General features: G+C 46.1%; 1 long non-coding RNA gene across 1 annotated transcript; it reads left to right on the top strand.

Moving 5' to 3' along the window:
* The first annotated feature begins 485 nt into the window (after positions 1 to 485).
* On the top strand, positions 486 to 20,159 carry LOC141156551 (uncharacterized). Its single transcript, XR_012247661.1, has 3 exons — positions 486 to 606; positions 10,735 to 10,814; positions 18,060 to 20,159. It is a non-coding gene; the product is annotated as an uncharacterized lncRNA (long non-coding RNA).
* The last annotated feature ends 883 nt before the right edge of the window (positions 20,160 to 21,042 follow it).

The raw sequence follows: 21,042 nt of genomic DNA, 5'->3' as shown, positions 1-21,042 counted from the left end.
GTGAAATGTTAAAAAAAACACCCACACCCAGAATAAAACATTTTATTTGAAATAAACACAGACACCTTTTAATGTTCTAAATGAAACCATACTTACCATCACACCCATTCCAGCTGAAGCCATTGTCACCTGCAAGAAAACTAAAATGATAAAGCAACCTCATCCTTATCTTTCCGACGTGAGGAACATCCATGTGTCCCACGACGGCTCCAGCTTTGCTATATCTAGATGGCAGACTGGATCACAGCTGGACACGACCATCCAGCCTGCTAACCTGCAGAGACACAGAGGAGCACAAGCATGCGTGCGCTCCTCAGTGACTCGCTGTGACCATAGGCGGATTATAATGAGGGCAATGTAGGCTACTGCCCGGGGCCCGAGGCTCCGGGGGGCTCATAGCCAGACTGCCCTCATATAATCCTTTGTGCACCGACATCTGCAGCTCTGTAGCGTCTAGAGTGCAGTTGATTTTTTGTGGGAATGGTGTCACTGGTAGGGGCGGGGCTTCCTTCAATCTAGTGAAGACCCCATAGCAGAAAGCAGCCTGGAGCTGGAGCTGTGGCTGCTGAAGAGGACTGAGAGGCTGCATGATGGAGCTGTGTGCAGGTGGGAATGAGGACACAGGACTCAGTGTGAGTGGGCTGAGGATGAATTTTGGGTGCAAAGAGGTGTGGCTGATGGTATTGTATGGGGGCTGCATGATGTAGGGTTGCATAGGGAAATGGCCACAGCTATGTGTATAAGGCTGCTTATGGGGGAGGGGCTTTCACAGGAGAAGGGTTTATGTTATATGCGTGAGGCTACATGGGGAAGATGATGATGGGCTGTATAGAGAAGAGGGGGATGATGAGGATCTGTGTGGAGAGGGGGGATGATGATGATAAGGGGCTGTGAGGAGGGGGATGATGATGATGGGCTGTGAGAAGGTTGATGATGATGGGGGCTGTGAGGAGGGGGATGATAATGGGGCTGTGAGGAGGGGGGTGATGATGGGGGCTATGAGGAGGGGGATGGTGATGGGGTCTGTGAGGAGAGGGATGATGATGGGGGCTGTGAGGAGGGGGATGATGATGGGGGCTGTGAGGAGGGGGATGAGGATGGGGGCTGTGAGGAGGGGGGATGATGATGGGGCTGTGAGGAGGGGGGATGATGATGATGGGGGTGTGAGGAGGGGGGATGATGATGGGGGGCTGTGAGGAGGGGGGATGATGATGATGGGCTGTGAGGAAGGGGATGATTATGATGGGCTGTGAGGAGGTTGATGACGATGGGGGCTGTGAGGAGGGGGATGATGATGGGGGCTGTGAGGAGGGGGGATGATGATGGGGGCTCTGAGGAGGGGGATGATGATGAGGGCTGTGAGGAGGGGGTGATGATGATGGGGGCTGTGAGGAGGGTGGATGATGATGGGGGCTGTGAGGAGGGGGATGATGATGGGGGCTGTGAGGAGGGGGGATGATGATGGGGGCTGTGAGGAGGGGGGGATGATGATGGGGGCTGTGAGGAGGGGGGATGATGATGACGGGGGTGTGAGGAGGGGAGATGATGATGGGGGCTGTGAGGAGGGGGGATGATGATAATGGTCTGTGAGGAAGGGGATGATTATGATGGGCTGTGAGGAGGTTGATGACGATGGAGGCTGTGAGGAGGGGGATGATGATGGGGCTGTGAGGAGGGGGGATGATGATGGGGGCTCTAAGGAGGGGGATGATGATGGGGCTGTGAGGAGGGGGATGATGATGGGGCTGTGAGGAGGGAGGATGATGATGGGGCTGTGAGGAGGGAGAATGATGATGGGGGCTGTGAGGAGGGGGATGATGATGGGGCTGTGAGGAAGGTGATGATGATGGGGGCTGTAAGGAGGGGGATGATGATGGGGGCTGTGAGGAGGGGGGATGATGACGATGAGGCTGTGAGGAGGGGGGATGATAATGATGGGGTCTGTAAGGAGGGGGGATGCTGATGATGGGGGCTGTGAGGAGGGGGATGATGATGGGGCTGTGAGGAGGGGGGATGATGATGGGGCTGTAAGGTGGGGGATGATGATGGGGCTGTGAGGAGGAGGGATGATGATGAGGCTGTGAGGAGGGAGGATGATGATGGGGCTGTGAGGAGGGGGGATGATGATGGGGGCTGTGAGGAGGGGGATGATGATGGGAGCTGTGAGGAGGGGGGATGATGATGGGGCTGTGAGGAGGGGGGATGATGATGGGTCTGTGAGGAGGGGGATGATGTTGGGGGCTGTGAGGAGGGGGATGATGGGGGCGGTGAGGAGGTGGGATGATGTTGATGGGCTGTGAGGACGTTGATGATGATGGGGGCTGTGAGGAGGGGGATGATGTTGGGGGCTGTGAGGAGAGGGATGATGATGGGGGCTGTGAGGAGGGGGGATGATGATGACGGGGCTGTGAGGAGGGGGGATGATGACGGGGGCTATGAGGAGGGGGGATGATGATGGTGGCTGTGAGGAGGGGGGATGGTGATGGTGGCTGTGAGGAGGGGGGTGATGATGGGGGCTGTGAGGAGGGGGATGATGATGGGGCTGTGAGGAGGGGGGATGGTGATGGTGGCTGTGAGGAGGGGGGAAGATGATGGGGGCTGTGAGAAGGGGGATGATGATAGGAGCTGTGAGGAGGGGGATGATGATATGGGCTGTGAGGCGGGGGATGATGATGGGGCTGTGAGGAGGGGGGTGATGATGGGGGCTGTGAGGAGGGGGATGATGATGGGGCTGTGAGGAGGGGGGATGATGATGGGGCTGTGAGGAAGGGGATGATGATGAGGCTGTGAGGAGGGAGGATGATGATGAGGCTGTGAGAAGGGGGGATGATGATGGGGGCTGTGAGGAGGGGGTGATGATGGGAACTGTGAGGAGGGGGGATGATGATGGGGCTGTGAGGAGGGAGGATGATGATGCATGCAGTGAGGAGTGGGATGATGATGGGGGCTGTGAGGAGGGGGATGATGATGGGGGCTGTGAGGAGGGGGATGATAATGGGGGCTATGAGGAGGGGGGATGATGATGGGGCTGTGAGGAGGGGGGATGATGATGGGGGCTGTGAGGAGGGGGATGATGATGGGGGCTGTGAGGAGGTAGATGATGATGGAGGCTGTGAGGAGGGGGAATGATGATGGGGGCTGTGAGGAGGGGGGATGATGATGGGGGCTGTGAGGAGGGGGGATGATGATGGGGGCTGTGAGGAGGGGGATGATGATGGGGCAGTGAGGAGGAGGATGATGATGAGGGGATTGTGGAGAAGAGGGATGATGATGATGATGAGGGGCATTGTGGAGAAGGGGACTGTGGAGGGGGAGTGATGTGGGGCTGTGCGGGTAAGGGTGGTTGATGCTGGACGGCTGCAAGGGGAAATGGGTAATGTCACTCTTGTGAGGCTGCATGCAAGGTGGATGCTACTCACATGGGGCTGCATAGTGAAGGGGATAATGTCACTCATGAGGGCTGCATGCTGAGTGCCTGTGTGGAGAAGGGGGTGATGTTACTTGTGTGGGGATGCAAACTGGGGCTGTGCAGGGAGCTATTTGGGGCTTATACTGTATATAGGTAGTTAAATGAGTTTTCATACTGAATCTAGGTAGACATGTGGGGTCTCATACTGTATGTACGGGGCTGTGTGGGAACTCATACTGTACATAGGGAACTTTGTGGAATCTCAAACAGTATGTACGGGGCTGTGTGGGGGCTCATACTGTATGTAGGGGCTATATGCCTCATGTGTCTGTGAGGTTTATGGATGTTTTGTGACTTAATTACACTGCCACTTAACTGGCCATTTATGATCTGAAGGGTTACTAGTATCTATATTTTATAAATGTTCATTAAATATTATCTGATCACCTATTGAGAATACCTGGTCAGTTAGAGTAGTGGTTGGGCTACAGAGGGGCAGTCGATGAGGAGCTGGGGCACCATATCGTGTAAACTTAGGGTGCCAACCTCCGCTGTCAGGAAGGGAATTGTGAAGGGCAAAACTAGTCCCCAACTCCCCGCATTTCTGCTCTTTTTTATATCACTGTTTTTCTGTGCTATGTGTGTGTATTTAGGTCTGTATGTTTTGGGGTTTTTAAACTAAATAAAAAAATAATTTTTCAAGTTTTTGTTAGGGCTTACATGTATAAGGGCCCCATAGGTTGATCGCTTTGGTTGTTGATGTTGTTGATTGAGGAGGCTATGTGGGGGCTCATATTGTATATAGGGGGATGTCAGGATACTTAATTCTGCTCAATATTAAGTCATACAATTATGAATAATAATTATTTTTTACTAGATGGAGGCCCGATGCTATCGCATCGGGAGGGCGGTGATGTCACGATGGGGGCAGGCTTTGCAGCGTTGAGAATCTCTCCCCCCCATGTGCTCACCCACCTATCCACTCTCTCTCTCTCTCTCTCCCCCATCTGCTGTCTTCTCCTCTCATGTGATCTCTTTTTTGACCTGTGTACCCCAGGTGCTATCCCCCTTGACTGCTGTCTCTCTCCTTCCTGTGCTGTGTTCTTCCCTCATGTGCTGTCCCGTTTGAGCTGTCTCCCCCCTGTGTGCTTTCTCTCTCCCCCATCTGCTGTCTTCTCCTCTCATGTGATCTCTTCTTTGACCTGTGTACCCCATGTGCTATCCCCCTTGTCTGCTGTCTCTCTCCTTCCTGTGCTGTGTTCTCCCCCATGTGCTGTCCCGTTTGAGCTGTCTCCCCCCTGTGTGCTTTCTCTCTCCCCCATCTGCTGTCTTCTCCTCTCATGTGATCTCTTCTTTGACCTGTGTACCCCATGTGCTATCCCCCTTGTCTGCTGTCTCTCTCCTTCCTGTGCTGTGTTCTCCTCTCATGCTCTCATGTGCTGTCCCGTTTGAGCTGTCTCCCCCTTGTGCTCTGTCTCTCTCCCCCCTGTGCGCTTTCTTTCTCCCCCATCTGCTGTCTTCTCCTCTCATGTGATCTCTTCTTTGACCTGTGTACCCCATGTGCTCTCCCCCTTGTCGGCTCTCTCTCTCCACCCCTGTGCTGTCTTCTTCCCTCATGTGTTCTCTCGATTGAGCTGTCTCCCCGCGCAGTAAATCAGACATCTTTGTGCAGGCAGATAGCGGCGGTCACATTAAAACTGCGCATGTGCTCCTCCTGTACAAAGATGGCGGCGGTCAGTGAATCATTCGGCTGATCACGGCGGCGGCGTGTTCGCGACTGTGTTCCGCTGGCGGTACCGTGCAAGAGGCTGGTACCACCAGCAGTTTCCATATTGAGACACCCATCACTTGGGTGTCCCAATGTGTCGGTCGACAAACTTCCGCCGCTTGGAATTCTGGGATCCGGACACATCTGGACGGAACAGGATGTGAAGACATTACAAGGTAAGTATATTATAGATACTATGGTAATATCGAGCAGAATTAATTTCAACCTATTGGTTAAACTGCCCGGGGCCCTGGCTACTCTTAATCCACCTCTATCTATCTATCTATCTATCTATCTATCTATCTATCTATCTATCTATCTATCTATCTATCTATCTATCTATCCATATACACATATTTATATGTGTAGTGAAAAATATTGCCATAGAAAACTGTGTAAAAGCCCTAGACAATTCCCCTATGGAAAAGCCCATGTTAAAATCACATTGCATACGGATGTCACACGGAAGTCATACGGATGCTAGGTGTGAAAAATCGCATGATAGTCGTTCGTTTTTTCGGTCAAGATATCGGAACGTTTCTTTTTCAGACATAAGGGTATGAACCCTTATGGTGAAAAACATGGATAGAACACGTGAGAGAAAAACAAAGCCAAATGCCTGTATAGTATTTGTATTTTTACGTCTGCCGTTATCAAGAGGATTGCATACAGTGAAAAAGAAGAATGTTCTCACTGTGCGAGAAAAACACCAATGCAATAATCAAATGGCACTTCAATTATAGAGCTCTCTGTTACACACGTGTGCGGCTCCTCTGACCACTCGTAATCAATCACAGCAACAAATGAGCCCCAGGAAATGCACATACTGACAATAAGGAAATTAGACTCTGAGCCCCCCTGTACAGCAGTCACTACAACGCTGGATCCGATGGTGCAGGAGTAATACAGGAAAAGACTTGAAATTAAACATAAGAGTTATACTCAGAAAAGACACAAAAGATCAAAATTCAACACAACATTCTAAATAATCCATGTTCAATGCATCCATGATTGCTTAGAAACGGTCAACTGCAGAATACAGGGGACTGTATAAAGTATGTAAGTCAGCAGTGATCGCATGCATTGAAAGGCACAATATATATATATATATCATATGCAGCAGAGCTATGTCTGACATATGGTGGTTAGCACTGTAGTTTAGCAGCGCTGGGGTCCTGGGTTCAAATCCCACCAAGGACAACATCTACAATGAGCTTGTATGTTCTCCCCGTGTTTCAGTGGCGGACCTACTGCCCGTGCAGCCGGTTCATTGAACGGGGGCCCCCAAGGGAGAGGGGGCCCCTCCAGCCTCCAGCAGGGCCGCCATCAGGGCATGACTGCCCTGACTCCAGCATGGGGCCCGGCCGGTCGGGGCCCAATCGGAGGCCGTTGGGGCCCCCCTCTTGTGCGTCTCCTCATGGGGCCCCCCGCGCGCCGTCACATGACCGGAGATGTCCCTGTGCTCAGCATGGTTCCCCGGCCCCATGCTGAGCGCAGGGACATCTCCGGTCATGTGACGGTGCCGGCACAATACTTACCCCTCCCCGTGCCTCCGCAGCATCTTCCGTGTCCTCTGACTGTGACGCCTCAGGTCAGAGGGCGCGGTGAAATGTTTACACCGCGCGCGATCTCTCCTGAGCTGTCACAGCGGGAAGACGCAGGCGATGTTGGAGTCCGGATCAGCATCAGGTGAGAAGTGAGGTGAGTATTTGATTTTTTTTTTTTTATGTATGGGGCCATGGGGCATTATATGGTGGGGGGAGAGTGGGTGTGACATCCTGCATGGGGCATTATATGGGGGGGGGGTGACATACTGCATGGGGCATTATAAGAGGGGAAAGGGGGAAGTGACGTCCTGCATGGGGGGGCATTATAAGGGAGGGGGTGTGACATCCTGCATGGGGCATTATAAGAGGGGGAGGGGGGAATTGACATCCTGCATGGGGCATTATATGGGGGAGGGGGAGGGGGGAATTTACATCCTGCATGGGGGCATTATATGGGGGTGGGGGGGGTGACATACTGCATGGGACATTATAAGAGGGGAAGGGGGGAAGTGACATCCTGCATGGGGCATTATAAGGGAGGGAGGGTGACATCCTGCATGGGCATTATAAGAGGGGAAGGGGGGAAGTGACATCCTGCATGGGGGCATTATAAGAAGGGGAGGGGGGAATTGACATCCTGCATGGGGCATTATAAGAAGGGAAGGGGGGAAGTGACATCCTGCATGGGGCATTATAAGAAGGGAAGGGGGGAAGTGACATCCTGCATGGGGCATTATAAGAGGGGAAGGGGGGAAGTGACATCCTGCATGGGGCATTATAAGGGAGGAGGTGTGACATCCTGCATGTGGCATTATAAGAGGGGAATAGGGGAATTGATATCCTGCATGGGGCATTATAAGGAGGTTGGTTGTGTGACTTACTGCATGGGGCATTATAAGGAGGGGGGGGTGAGACCTCCTGCATGGAGCATTGTAAGGGAGGGGGTGGTCTAACATACTGCATGGGGCATTGAAAAGGGGGGAAGTGACATCCTGCAAGGGGCATTATATGGGGGGAGAGGTGACATCCTGCATGGGGCATTTTATGGGGGGTAGAGGTGACATCCTGCATAGGGCATTAAAAGGGGGGTGTCATCCTGCATGGGGCATTATAAGGGGGGAACAGCCTGCATGGAGCATTACATGGGGGCCAATATTCTGTATGGAGTGTTATATGGGGGTCAGTATTCTGTATGGAGCGTTATATGGGGGTCAGTATTCTGTATGGAGCGTTATATGGGGGTCAGTATTCTGTATGGAGCATTTTATGGGGGCCAGTATTCTGTATGCAGTGTTATATGGGGACCAGTATCCTGTATGGAGCGTTATATGGGGACCAGTATCCTGTATGGAGCATTATATGATGACCAGTATCCTGTATGGAGCATTATAAGGGGGTCAGTATCCTGTATGGAGCATTATATGGTGCCCATAATACTGTATGGAGGACTATACTGTCCGGTCTGCACTGTGCGCTGTGAGGATTCGCCGGTTTCTGAGCTATTGTAGAATTTACAATAGATATCACTCATGTAATGTAAGAAGTGAAATCCTTGGCCTAGTACTATATATATATTTCTCTGTGGTATCTGTGCATCATGAATCATGGTATGTGTTAAAGGGGCCCACTGAAACTCTGTCGCCCAGGGCCCACAAAAACCTGGAGCCGGCCCTGGGGGTAAGTATAACAATTTTTATTTTGTTTAAATACAATTAATTAACTAGGAGTGGGGGGAATCAGAGATGCACGGGGGGGGGGGGGGGGGGGTGAGAGATGCACGGGGGGGGGCCCTTCATGCCCCCTATGAAGGGCAGGGGGGGGCCCCAAAAAAATTCTTGCACAGGGGCCCACTACAGTCTGTGTCCGCCCCTGCCGTGTTTGCTTGGGTTTCCTTCAGGTTCTTCATTTTCCTCCCACACTCCAAAGACATACTGATAGGGAATGTAGGTTGTGAGCCCCAATGGGATATTAATTACAATATGTGTGGAATATGATGATGCTATATAAGTAAGCATAATAGATAAATAAATATGGAGCAGAGATGGTTCAAAACTCATTGTCGTGAGGTCTTGTCTTTGCTTCTCCATAGGCACATTGTCTCTTCAGACAGGAAGATGGCTAGAAATCTAGCACCACCTATTGGAAGCAACGATCCTAATAGTCAATATCGACGGTTTGACGAGCCTTGCAATATGACTTTGAATAAAAGCCAAACCAGAATCGGAATTTGAAGACATGGTGTTTCCACTCATCAGTGCAAAGTATGATATCTGATTTGGCTTGGTGAGAGGCTCTGTACTGGGGTCTAAGGGGTAACGCTTTTCCTTGGGGAGAGTGACAATTTTCATATTTAATTTCCCAGAGGAGCATGCATAGCTTATAACATGACATGCCAGGCTTGGCTTGTTACTCTCCACAAGAAGAAAAGTTACTCCTTACACCCCAATCCAGAGCCTCGCATCTAGCTAAATCAGATCATATACTCTGCACTGAGGAGGGGCAATACCCCGAAACACTGTATCTGCAAATGGGAGATTCTGCATTGGCTTTTATCCTACGTCATATTGCAAGACTCGTTAAAGAGTCGATATTGACTTTATTTTTACGATCGATGCTTCCAATAGGTGGTAGTAGAGTTCTAGTCCCCTTCGTCTCTGAAAACACAATTTGCATATTTAATTTCCCAGAGGATCATGCATGGCTTATAAGTCTCCTCACGTTGACATGCCATGCTTGGCTTGTCACTTTCCACAAGAACAAACGTTACTCCTTTACAACCCTTCTCCATAGGCTAATGCAAAGAAACAATTCACCTTTTGGTTTTATATCTACATATAAGAGGTTAGGCTGCCAAAACTCCGGGTGATATCTGATAATCCAAAGGAAGAAGGAAGCTTCCAACACCTACAGGAGAAGTGTTCACCGCATCAAATGCTGCCACTCTATGGTTTGGCTGAGAGAACGGACTCCTGTAGTCAATATGGTGCAATATGGTCAAGATAAATAAATTATATTGAGAGATGATAATGGAAAGGCTGATGTTTTGGTCTTTTTTTTTTTTTGCTAAATCTTTACTCTGCAGTAAATGTTCTACGTACGATTAAACAGCTGCCCCCACAGGCCATCTTCTGTACTGCAAGAAAAAATTGATTATGGTTGTTTCTCTAGCCATGCTGTAGTATTGAACACTCCCTTTCAAGGAGATTTGACCATGTCTTCTACTCTCTTTTATGTCCCATCCTATCCATAAAAAATAGTTAATTGGGGGTTTTCAATGTCACCACAATCACTATGGGAATCTTGCAAATTGTTTGCTAAGTTATTTATTTAGAGTTTCACTTTAACTTTTAAAACTTCTGAGATTAGGAATGTATCCTCCATTATTTTTTTTTACCTATTACAAACTGAAGCATATTTTTTTTTTCTTATTCTAGAATTTTCATTTTTATTTTCTGTACACGATTTTGGGGGCATTTATGCTGCCTGAGCTGCTTACAAATACTGATATTTGGCTGAGGAAATACTGAACTTGTAAACGGAATTCAAAGAGTATCTAATCTTTTATATTAAATTGTTTGTATGTATATATGTATTTGTTGCAGCCTTTGTTTGCTGTGGTTAATTGGTGGGGGTCTGGGTTCTGAGAACTCCACTGATGACTAAAACCAAAAAGCAGAAGAACTATGTACGGACCCAAAGACTTGATATGGATTTTACAATAGGTCATTTTAAACTGTGAATCCGCCACAGAACACAGCACAGACCTTCATATCCATGATGACAACACATATTAAAGTGAGTCTCCTGAGCTATCGACTCACAGTGCTGTCTAATATGACAGGTCTGAATCCATTTTCTCTTAAATTCACTTTTCAAGCGTCTTGTTATATAACAATCCCGGAGTCACCAGACATTGAGTCCTAGATTTATTTTCTAATACAAATTCTGCTGGCAATTCCAAAGAGTGGTGTAAAAGAAATGACTTTTTATCATTGTTTTTTTCTCACCAGACGTATGGTATTGCAATGCTGGGCCGGAACTGTGCAGGAAATACTGGAATGTCTTGGTCGTAGATGGATCCCAAAATTTGGTAAAGAGGGTGACAATAATAAATATATCTACATTGTCCATGCAATAAAAATAGGTAATGCATGATGTGCATCCAACAGAATCATGAATCCTAGAATGTTAGAGTTCAGGGGACCTCCGGGGTCATCATGTCCAACCCCCTGCTCAATGTTGCATTCACTAAACCATCTCAGACAGATGTCTGCCCAGCCTCTGTTTGAAGACTTTCATTGAAGGAGAACTCACCGCCTCTCATGGCCGCCTGTTCCACTCATTGATCATCCTCACTGTCAAAAAGTTTTTTCTAATATCTAATATGTATCTTCTCCCTTTCAGTTTCATCCCATAGCTTCTCGTGTTTCCATGTGCAAATGATCTCTCTCTACTGTGACATCCCTCCAGATAGGGTAATTTGGATCATCTCTCTCTTGTATCTTCCTCTTAATCACCATATGGTCATTGGCAAACACAACTTTGAACCCAGTAAGAGGTCTGTACTATAGGGAAAGGCTATTGTTGGCCATTATAACATTTTTGTATGATACTTCCAGGATTCAAAATCTGTGAGACCTGCTTACTCCACCCACATAGAGAAAGTCTGTAAAGGAAAGGAAGAAGCTGTTGATACCCCCTTGAAGATCGTATAGTAATATAATGCATTGATCTGTTGTATATATTGTTTTGTATGTTTTTTGACCTACAGAACTTAGTTAGCTGCAGACAGGGTTAACTATTGGAGCCAGCCCATGGAGGGATGAATTAAGTGGACAAAAGGAACTAGGTTCCTGTTTCTTAGGCAGTTAGTGATAAGTACTGAAAAAAGAAAGACCTATGGTCCTAATGTTAACCAGAGGTGTGATATCCCACTCCCGGGTAAGGATGGTGTGTGGACCGGGACTCAGTTAGCTGCATGCATCACATACACCCCATTTCCGGGGGACAGCTCAACGGTGCTCCCATTAGTACAGTAATGCAGGCACGACAGATCATGTCCCTGGCTGGAGTGGGGAGGGGGGAGGAAAACCCAGTGATGTAGGAGCAGGAGGGGACGGTTTCTGGGCAGAGGTAGGAGCCCATTGGTTGCAAGTCACCTGGGCTCATACACAGAGAGGGAGGTATAAGAGGTGGGCACCATCTTAGGACAGAGAGAGAGTTCAGTCGTGCAGAGAAGAAGTGCAGTCTGTGAGGAGAGGCTCTGCAGGAGCTCTGCTCCATCGCCAGGCCTAGATTAGAGGCCGGGGCCCGAGAGAAGAGAGGAGAATAGAAAGGAAAGTAAGAAGGAACAGAACACCAAGAGAGGCCCAGAGACACGAAGGCAGAAGGAACCCTAAGGACCCAGGAGATTACAGGTGATGGGTTGGCAGAACAGGGTACCGGATCCCAAGTTGGTGGAGGTGACTAATCCTTAACCAAGAACCGGAGGTCGTGATCATTTACTGGTGCGACCCCTCACTACACCTACTAGGAAGGCACACCACACAGGGTCAGGGAAGTGGGCATCCAGTCCTCCCAGGAGAAGACCCGAGGCAGCTGGACAGAAGTAGTGTCACTGGTGGGGCACGGCTGACGAAAGGATAGAAGGGAGTCCTGTGCCACACTCTGGAATTGCCTGGGGGTTGATCGAGCCTGGTGGACGCAGCACGGCTCAGGCGGTCCTACCTGTGCACAAGTGACCTGGATGAGAACTGTGAGTAAAGAACCTGAACTGTAACACCTTGTCTCTGTGCTTTCTCACCGCGTCAGCACTACTAGTACTGGGACGCCCCGCACCACAACCACCATCATCACTCTACACTGCCCTGAGGCTATACTCCTCCCGTGGGGAGTTGTACTACACTCTGCTGCACCCACAACACCAGCCTCAGCGGTCTGCCCTGCAGCGGCGGTTCATCCTGACCACAATCCACGAGTGGCATAGTCGGACAGTAAACCATAAAAACCCCATAAATAGACTGCCACTGGTTTGACCACCCTGAGCCACGGGACCGGGCCATCGCCACGGTGACTACAACCCCCAGCATCCCACAAAAGGCCCGGTTCCGGGTTTCCCACGCGGCCCAGGGGGCGAGTCAATACTCAGATAGTTCGCTCTGAAACAAACAAGAATTAAGTGGCAGAGGATGCCTACAGTAAACGTTATCTATACTAGATAAGAAGTGGAAGAGTAGCCAGACCTGAGGGTCATAGAGGAGAAGATGCCAGGCTGTGACATGTATTCTCCAACAGGGATCTGAAGATGCAGTGGCACACCAAGGAGCATGTGGCCCACCTGAAATGGACTTTGAGAATAGTAGTGAGGAGTCGTAGTGACGCACCTCATCCAGGAAGGTCCACACATGAAGGGAAGATGGAGGTTCCCATAATGGTTTGTTGGTTAACTACAACATATAACAGAAGAAATGTGCCGCCAAGCCTAACCGTGAAGTTCCTGCCTCGGGATTGTGCAGAAGATGTATTCTCTAAGTGTCATACCTGCTATCTGATGTATATACTTCTCATAAATTTGTTCAGTAAAGAAACATTTATTTTTAGACTTTGGTCTCGTTTATTTGTCTCTACTTCATTCGGTCCTGGCCAGCCATGTCAAGCGACAACATGTGGTCTGCAGTAGTGTTTCACTAAGGTAAAACACCCAGCCAGTATCCCCATTTTTCTGCAGCATGGCGGGCACAGATGAGACTCTTGTTGTTTACAAGCCTCGGGTGTCATCCACAAAAAGTTTCTGACAGCTCTCTGTATATAAACGTTTCTGGCCAGAGCTGTCAATCACTGTGTGTAGGTGGAGTAAAAGGGACACACAGGCTTTTTCCAATGTGGGTGTGGTAAGTAGGACTCACATGCTTTCTCTAGGTGGGTGGCACAACAGGACTCTTAAGTCTTCTCTTTGAGTCCTACATGCAGCTTTATGGCTTTTTACATAAAAATACTAAATGAAACCAGAAAAATAAATATCTTAGATTCTCCTCTTTTGTCCTGTACTTCCCTCAGATAATGTGAGAGAGCTTATATTATTTGTGCTAAATTCAAGGACCATGATGTTTTGCCGAGGATGTGGTTTTAATACCCTGTCTGTGTCTTCAGTGGTCCAGATCATGTTGTATACATTTGTAATATGAATGTATGGGAATTTTTATGATGAATGATATAAGGAAGGGCAGCTTATTTCTTGAGATTGATCTCTTCAGGATCTAGCTGACAAATTGCACAAGTCATCAAATCTAAAGCTCATGAATATGTTGGATGACACATGGTGATAATCTGTGCATACATAAATATAAATCACAGGAAACACAGCCTTACAACAGCGTTAGAGAAGAACGGGGAACTCTACAAGCAGAGGAAGTAACGAGGCCTCACAACAAACCTGAAAGGTTATTTTTTCTAAAGTAAAAAATAAAAATATGGAAGTGTAAGTCCTTGATTGTCTTCTGTCAAGATATTAAATATTCTACTTAGCTGGTTTCCAATTCTATTTGCTTTTAATAAGCTAAACGGCCGCAAATATGACGGCAAATTCAGCTCCCATAGTGACCCAGATATAAGAACGAAGTGAAAAAATATATTAGCTCAAATTAATTTGAGAAGAAATAAAATTTTCAAATACTCTGTAAGAGAATTCCAAGATATTCGTCGATTCCTCTAATCCAGATAGTCATCACAATGCAGCATATCCCTCTCTCAGCATGCCCTGTCATCTCTAATGGTGGAGAGCAGCTGCATTTCTTTTTCTCTGGGGGACCCAGCCCCATGCATTAGAGATAGACCCAGCTGACTTCTATGGGAAATTGAACTCTTCCTGCAAAGCTCATATTACAGTTAACTGCTGGGAGGCATTACAGCAGAATAATCTGTAACCATCCTATGGACCCTTCTTAAAAATGGGAAATCGTTTCAAAAATTGTCAACTAGCAACTGTTATCGATAAAGCATAGTGGAGAGCAACTGCAGCATATCTCTCTCCAAAAGACCCAGCATACACTATCAACTATAAGTTAGAGAGGAGAGCAGCTTCAGCTTCTGTCTCCAAAAGACCCAGCATGCAATGCCATCTATATGTTAGAGAGGAGAGCAGCTGCAGAATCTCTTTCTTTCCAAAAGACCCAGCATAGAATGTCATCTGTAAGTTAGAGAGGAGAGCGGCTGCAGCATTTCTTCCTCTGAAGAACCTATCACACACTGTCATATATAAGTTAGAAAGGAGATTGGCTGCAGCATCTCTTTCTTTCTGAAGGATACAGATATAGGGAAACTATATGTTCTTATACCGTGTTAGTCAGTAGATAGAAAAATATTTAGATTTGAGAGTCCTCAGTGGTTGATACCTTTTAATGGCTAACTGAAAAGATGGTAACAAATTGCAAGCTTTCGAGACTATGCAGGTCTCTTCATCAGACTAATAAACCACAAAATCTGAAGAGTCATATATTTATACACAATAAGACACACAAAAAATGCAATAGATAAGACAGGTGATGGAAAGCAGAGTTATTATGGTAGAGATAAACAGTTGTGGCTATAAATATTTTAGCAGTTAATAGATAAGGAGTGTGAAGGTTTTATTGTCCTGTGACTAGGTCCAGTGTTATGATGGCCTCACAAGTCTGAGAGTGTGAGGGGCACATTCCTTAGTTGATGTAGAATGACATAAATCCATGCGACACATTCATTCCTGCTCTGAAAGTGTTAAAGGTCACCATCAGTTTATATTCTGAGATTCTTCTTTCTCTTTGAGATTTGAAGTTACCTTTTAATACTAGTAATTTCATATCTGTTATTCTGTGATCAGGGGAACAAAAATGCTTGGCTACAGGTAGATCTATTCTTTTTTCTTGTATTGTGTGGTGATGATGATTCATCCTTGTTCTAAGTTTTTGCCCTGTCTCCCCTACATAAAGACCCCCAGCTGGACATTTGGTACATATAATTAAGTACACTACATTAGATGTGATAAAGTACCTGGGATCTTGCAGTCCTGATGTGAGTTGGGAATCTTCATCTTGTCAGTGGTCATTATACATGGACAGGTTTTACATTTTTTCTGGTTGCAACGAAAGGTACCTGTAGCTGGTGGAGATGACAGGGAGCTTCTGACAATGATGCTTCTTAGATTTGAGGGCTGCCTGAAACACAGAAGTGGAGGGTCTGGAAATATGGATTGTAATCGGGCATCTTTTTGTAGTAAGGGTTGTACTTTCCGTGCAGCTCTTCTTAGCGCCTCCAGATTTGGATTGTAGGTGACTATTAGAGGCACCCGGTTGTTTTCTTGTTTGGTTTTGTAATGTAGGAGATGATTCCTTGATATTCTGGAGGCTCTTGTAATCTGGTTCTCAATTGTTCTTGGATGGTAGCCCAATTACAATCCATATTTCCAGACCCCCCACTTCTGTGTTTCAGGCAGCCCCCAAATCTAAGAAGCATCATTGTTAGAAGCTCCCTGTCATCTCCACCAGCTACAGGTACCTTTCCTTGCAACCAGAAAAAATGTAAAACCTGTCCGTTTATAACGACCACAGACAAGATAAAGATCCCCAATTCACATCAGAACTATAAGATCCCAGGTACGTTCAGCTGTATCACATCTAATGTAGTGTACTTAATTATATGTAATAAATGTCCAGCTGGGGGTCTTTATGTAGGGGAAACAGGGCAAAAACTTAGAACAAGGATGAATCATCATCGCCACACAATAAAAGAAAAAAGAATAGATCTACCTGTAGCCAAGCATTTTTGTTCCCCTGATCACAGCATACAAGACATGAAATTTCTGGTATTAAAATGTAACTTCAAATCTCAAAGAGAAAGAAGAATCTCAGAATATAAACTGATGGTGACCTTTAACACTTTCAGAACAGGAATGAATGTGTCGCATGGATTTATGCCATTCTACATCAACTAAGGAATGTGCCCCTCAGACTTGTGAGGCAATCATAACACTGGACCTAGTCACAGGACAATAAAACCTTCACACTCCTTATCTATAATTGCTAAAATATTTATAGCCAGAACTGTTTATCTCTTCCATAATAACTCTGCTTTCCATCACCTGTCTTACCTATTGAATTTTTTGTGTGTCTTATTGTGTATAAATATGTGACTCTTCAGATTTTGTGGTATATTAGTCTGATGAAGAGACCTGCATAGTCTCGAAAGCTTGCGATTTGTTACCATCTTTTCAGTTAGCCATTAAAAGGTATCAACCACTGAGGACTCTCAAATCTAAATATTTTGAAGGATACAGCACACACTGCCATATATAAGTTAGAGTGGAGAGCAGCTGCAGCATCTCTTTCTCTCTGAAAGACCCAGTAGACTCATGCATTAGACATACAACCGACTGAATTCTATTAACTATGTAATACTTCAATTCCACAATGGTGGCTCTGGGGGAAAACAGAACACTGGATGGCAGCCACAGATTAAAAGTTAAATGCTGGGGGGCCTACAGTAGAGCAATCTATGTTCATCTTTATGTTGGTGGCAAAAATGAAACAACTCCTTTAGTAAATGTCATCTATCAACAGTCATCTATACGTCATTGTCGAGAGTAGCTTCAGGATTTCTCTCTCTCTATATGGATAACCCACCATCCCCTATCATTTACCGTATAAATTAGTGTGGAGAGGAGCTGCAGGACATATCTCCCTCCATCTCTCTCTGGAGGATTCAGCACAACCATGCTGTTTTGGCTCATCTGGTGAGGTGGGTCCTCCAAGCCCTAGGTCTAAGTGGCACACAGGTCATGGGTGTCAGTGTAGCTGGCAAGTAACGCAATCGGGAAACAAGGACTAGAAGCACTAGAGCCACAGACACAATGGAAAGTAGTTATGGAGCAGGTACCAGACACACTGGAGGCTGCAGGCAGACAGGACACAGGAAAACAGATATGGAGAAGGCCATGGTACACAGTCAAACTAAGACACAAGTGTGTGTCTTGGTGGGCCTTATATAGGCCTAGGCAGATGACCGTATGGGAGCACTCTGGGCCACTTGCAAAGCCCAACGTGGAGCACAGCAGAGTTCAGCCAACTGATTTGAAGGGAGCAGAGCCCAAACCCAGGACAGGTGTACAGCACATACATTAGATAAAAAGCCCATTGAGTTTTATAGAAACTGTATAATGTCTCAATTCACTCTGGAGGTGCTGCAGGGTATTTAAATACTTACTAACAGCCACATATCATATTTAACATCTTGGTGGGCCCTTCAGAAAAAAATGAGACAACTCATTTAATAATTGTCATTTATCAACTGTCTCTTTCATCTATAGGTCAGTGTGGAGAGGAGAGCAGCTGCAGCATCTCTCTCTCATGGGATGAACCAGACCAACTTGTCATTTATACGTCAGCATGGAGAGCAGCTGCAGCATCTCTCTCTCATGGGATGAACCAGAACAACTTGTCATTTATACGTCAGCATGGAGAGCAGCTGCAGCAGCTCTCTCTCATGGGATGAACCAGAACAACTTGTCATTTATACGTCAGCATGGAGAGCAGCTGCAGCATCTCTCTCTCATGGGATGAACCAGAACAGCTTGTCATTTATACGTCAGTATGGAGAGCAGCTGCAGCATCTCTCTCTCATGGGATGAACCAGAACAGCTTGTCATTTATATGTCAGTATGGACAGCAGCTGCAGCATCTCTCTCTCATGGGATGAACCAGAATAGCTTGTCATTTATACGTTAGTATGGAGAGCAGCTACAGCATCTCTCTCTAATTGGATGAACCAGAACAACTTGTCATTTATACGTCAGCATGGAGAGCAGCTGCAGCATCTCTCTCTCATGGGATGAACCAGACCAACTTGTCATTTATACGTCAGCATGGAGAGCAGCTGCAGCATCTCTCTCTCATGGGATGAACCAGAACAACTTGTCATTTATACGTCAGCATGGAGAGCAGCTGCAGCAGCTCTCTCTCATGGGATGAACCAGAACAACTTGTCATTTATACGTCAGCATGGAGAGCAGCTGCAGCATCTCTCTCTCATGGGATGAACCAGAACAGCTTGTCATTTATACGTCAGTATGGAGAGCAGCTGCAGCATCTCTCTCTCATGGGATGAACCAGAACAGCTTGTCATTTATACGTCAGTATGGACAGCAGCTGCAGCATCTCTCTCTCATGGGATGAACCAGAATAGCTTGTCATTTATACGTCAGTATGGAGAGCAGCTACAGCATCTCTCTCTAATTGGATGAACCAGAACAACTTGTCATTTATACATCAGCATGGAGAGCAGCTGCAGCATCTCTCTCTCTCATGGGATAAACCAGAACAACTTGTCATTTATACGTCAGCATGGAGAGCAGCTGTAGCATCTCTCTCTCATGGGATGAACCAGAACAACTTGTCATTTCTACGTCAGCGTGGAGAGCAGCTGCAGCATCTCTTTTTTACTTGAGGACCCATCATCACAGTTATGCATTAGACGTACACAGCAAAGAATTTGGACACATTGTTATTGAGCCTTTCTAAAAATAAATTGGACAATTTCTTTAATAATTGGACTACTGATTGCTTTTCAGACAAGTGCAGTTAAATTACATTAACATTATGTAACTTTGAAAAACCTTGAATGTCAGGTAGGTGCCGTTTTCTCACGCTTGGGATTTTGGATCAACACCCAGAAGTGTTTATTTGCTATTTGTGCTGTGCAGAAGGCGACTTATACAGTGTTGACATATTCAGGGAAAATGAAATTTCAAAGTCAGAAAAAAAAAAACGTTCTTTTACACCAGCTGGAAAATAGCGCATTTTGTAGGATAAAATATTTTTATTATACGGCTTAGATTCCCGAACGTGCTGAATTATTTACAAATCTAATTTATTTACAAAAAAAATCACTATCTCCGAGCATTTAATATCCTGCTGTTAACCTAGTTCAAGTGAAACAAATGCAGATGTGAACTTCCAAAACAAGCTGTCTCCGTTCTTCAGCAGCAGAAGCGACAATACAACACGAGATCAAATGTCCTCCTGAAATTAGAATTTACAGTGACAATAAAGGAAAAATCCGGTGCACACCCTAGTTTCCGATTGTAATTGTTAGTAGCAGATTGTCAAGTAAACACTACATGAAAAAATGATGTTATGTCTAGTGCAGGGCCTGAGGGGCTAGTGTATCTATTGTACCCCCTCAGGCATAACACAGTGCTTTTTACTTGTAGCATTCCTTTAAGCTTTTGAAAATGAGCTTTTGTTTAAATCAGATTTTCATGTGAAATGTATTTTTTTCATTGTATAATGTTTTTTTTTTCATATCAAAATCTGTATTAAAACCCCCCAGAAATATTGCAATTTTCACACTGGCCACTAGGGTTATTTTATAATTCTACTTCCTGTTCTTTCTGGAAATACACATGAACATCAGCAGCAATAAACTGACTCCAACTCTGTCTTTGGAATTGAACCATCTCATGAGCATGTGCAAAGGTCATTGTGAAGGGAAGGGAAGAGCAGGGTCAGCTGTGACATCACTTATTGTGATTGATGGATCCTATGTTATTAGTGGGTTATAGAAGGGGAGGTGATTGTACAGGAAGGGGAGGAGGTGAACTGTGACATCACTGCCAAAAAATAAAAAATAAATATTTTAGCACAAAAACCTAAAATATACAATTTCTGATCATAAATTCCCTTTAAGAGCTGGCTAGACAGTTCCACAACTTAAACGTGTCATACACCTTAAATCGACCAAAACGACCAATTTTGTTAGGACCAGTGGCCTATATATTGTCTGTTTAAACTTTATTGGAGAAAAAAGGATTAGGCAAACAACTGCTAACTCCCCTCTTAGTGTCCAAAATATATGCTCAGTTGAACCAAGAATGGAGCGTTCTTTATGAATAGTTGACGGCCAAAAAAGTACAGAATAAAATAGACACTCCTTAAGGTTATACCAACACAATGCACCATCCATGATCTGAAGAACTTAAAAATTGTATGCTCCCCAGTGTTTTCCTGTCCCTTTATGGAGAGGAATGACCTTCTCTGGAGAGACAGTTCTCCCCTATATGGGAAGGAAGATGAACTGAACCTTCAAGTGGACTAGCCTTCTTCATGGCCATTCATGGAATTTCATGGGCTGCCCCCATGATGCACTGTCCCTTGTGTAGATGATAGTATGAACTACGAATACTTTACAAACATGGTTCTTCCACAGTCCTGCGTCCTAAATGTGATGCTGGTTTACTTGGTGCTTGATTTGCCTTCTTCACAAGTGGCTTACTGGCCTCCATGCAGGTTCCT

Source organism: Phyllobates terribilis, unplaced genomic scaffold (assembly GCF_046119375.1).
Source record: "Phyllobates terribilis strain yellow unplaced genomic scaffold, ASM4611937v1 Scaffold_8__6_contigs__length_399053987, whole genome shotgun sequence".
In the NCBI taxonomy this organism is placed as follows: Eukaryota; Metazoa; Chordata; class Amphibia; order Anura; family Dendrobatidae; genus Phyllobates; species Phyllobates terribilis.
The sequence above is the reverse complement of the archived record's forward strand: the minus strand, read 5'-3'. Positions and strand labels throughout refer to the sequence as shown.